At 38.0% G+C, this 2739-nt stretch overlaps 1 pseudogene; it reads left to right on the forward strand.

Annotated features, from left to right (window-relative positions):
* Positions 1-1676: 1676 nt before the first annotated feature.
* LOC141520358 (monocyte to macrophage differentiation factor pseudogene) lies at positions 1677-2522 on the forward strand (annotated as a pseudogene).
* Positions 2523-2739: the final 217 nt, after the last annotated feature.

The following is a 2739-nucleotide window of genomic DNA, read 5'->3' on the forward strand; positions in this document are numbered from 1 at the left end:
AATTTCAATTCTTAGGAGTCAATAGTGTTCCAAGACTTGCATACACACAACAAATATCTCTCCTCTCTTTCTCAAACACTTAAAATATTAGCCACATCCACTGCCTCCACTTCTTTTCTCATTCATTTCTTAACTCTTTGCAGTCTGGCTTCTAATCTCTTCACTCAATTGAAACTATTCTTTCCAAAGTTACTAATGATTTCATAAATGTCAAACTGTTATTCTTTTCTCAGTCTTCTCCTTCTAAAATGAACTGTTAACTTTGTTAACCATCCTCAGATGCTTTTGATTAATTAATGTGTTTAATTTATCATCATATAAATAGGGAAAGATGGAACTCTGCCTAACTCTTTCTATGAAACCAATATTGTTGCTGTTACCTAAACCAGGAAGAGTTACAACAGAGAAAGAAAATTATAGACCTATTTCCCTGATGAATATAGATGCAAAAATCTTAAATAAAATTTTAGCAAAATGATCACAACAAGTCATCACTAGGATAATACATTATGATCAAGTAGGATTTATTCCAGGAATGCAGGGTTGGTTCAATATTAGGAAAACTGTTAGTATACTCAATTATATCAACAACAAAACTATCAGAAATCATATGATCATATCAATAGATGCTGAAAAAGCTTTTGACAAAATACAGCATCCATTCCTACTAAAAACACTAGAGAGTATAGGAATAAATGGACGGTTCCTTAAAATAATTAGCAGTATCTATCTGAAACCATCAACAAGAATTATATTCAATGGGGAGAGGCTAGAGGCATTCCCAATAAGATCAGGGTGAAACAAAGGTGCCCATTATCACCACTACTATTCAATATTGTATTAGAAATGTTGGCATCAGCAATTAGAGAAGAAAAAGAAATTGAAGGAATTAAAATTGGGAAGGAAGAGACGAAACTCTCACTCTTTGCAGATGGCATGATGGTCTACCTAGAGAATCCCAAGAAATCATCCAAAAAACTACTGGAAACAATTAGCAATTTTAGCAAAGTTGCAGGTTATGAAATAAACCCTCATAAATCCTCAACTTTTTCTATATATGTCTAGCAAGATACAGCAGGAAGAGCTAGAAAGAGAAATCCCATTCAAAGTAACCTCAGACAATATAAAATACTTGGAGTCTATTTGCCAAGACAGACTCAGAATGTTTTTGAAAATAATTATAAAACACTTCTCACACAAATTAAATCAGATTTAAATAACTGGGCAAATATCAACTGCTCATGGATAGGTAGAGCTAATATAATAAAAATGACAATTCTACCAAAACTAAACTATCTGTTTAGTGCCCTACCAATCAAAATCCCCAAAAATTACTTTAATGAGTTAAAAAAATTGTAAGTAAATTCATATGGAGAAATAAAAAGTCAAGAATTGGCAGGAGATTAATGGAAAAAAAAGTGCAAAAGAAGGTGGCTTAGCCCTACCTGATCTAAAATTATATTATAAAGCATCAGTCATCAAAACTGTTTGGTATTGGCTAAGAAATAGAGTGGTGGCGGCCAGCCGGGCCCGGGCCCCAGTCGCCCTCCCTCGGGCCCTGTCTGTCGAGCCCAGCCCGGCAGAGCCCGATCCAGCAGGGACCGGGAGCAGCCTGAGCCCGAGCCCGAGAGATGAGGGCCCCGAGCCGGCGGGGCCAGCCACGCTGAGGACCGAGGCGGCGGGAGCATCCTTGCAGTTCAAGAGCCAATTCCAGCGGTTCATGAACCATCGGGCCCCTGCCAACAGCCGCTATAAACCTACTTGCTATGAACATGCTGCTAACTGTTACACACATGCTCTCCTCATTGTTTCAGCTATTGTGGGCAGTGCCCTCCTCCATCGACTATCAGATGACTATTGGGAAAAGATCACAGCATGGATTTATGGAATGGGCCTATGTGCCCTCTTCATCGTTTCCACAGTATTTCACATTGTTTCATGGAAAAAGAGTCACTTAAGGACAATAGAGCATTGTTTTCATATGTGTGATAGAATGGTGATCTATTTCTTCATTGCAGCCTCCTATGTACCATGGTTAAATCTTTGTGAACTTGGACCCCTGGCATCTCATATGCGTTGGTTTATCTGGCTCATGGCAGCTGGAGGAACCATTTATGTATTTCTCTACCATGAAAAGTATAAAGTTGGTCGAATTCTTTTTCTACCTAACAATGGGATTTTCTCCTGCCTTGGTAGTAACATCAATGAATAATACTGATGGGCTGCAAGAACTGGCCTGTGGAGGCTTAATTTATTGCTTGGGAGTCGTGTTCTTCAAAAGTGATGGTATCATTCCATTCGCTCATGCCATCTGGCACCTTTTTGTGGCCACAGCAGCAGCAGCAGTACATTACTATGCCACTTGGAAATACCTTTATAGAAGTCCTACAGACTTTATCCGACATTTATGAACCAACCTGTGCTAAGTCTCCAAACCAGTTTTACTTCTGTTATGGAATTGGGGCTGGGCAAGAGTAGACAATTGCACAGGGGAAAAAAAAGTACACTGACTTTGCTAGATTTTTAAAAAAATAATACAATTAGTGTGAACTAAGATTATGATCTGTGTTGAGTGGTTCCCTCCTCTCAGCAAAGAAGATACTGTATTAACTTATCTATTCCATTCCACCTTCATGAAATACTCTGTATAGAATGGCCAATGGATATTTACATATGAGAATTTTATATTTTAATCTTACCAATTTTACTGCATGGATTTTCTAAATTAGTAATTCAAAA

Source organism: Macrotis lagotis, chromosome 4 (assembly GCF_037893015.1).
Source record: "Macrotis lagotis isolate mMagLag1 chromosome 4, bilby.v1.9.chrom.fasta, whole genome shotgun sequence".
Taxonomy (NCBI): Eukaryota; Metazoa; Chordata; class Mammalia; order Peramelemorphia; family Peramelidae; genus Macrotis; species Macrotis lagotis.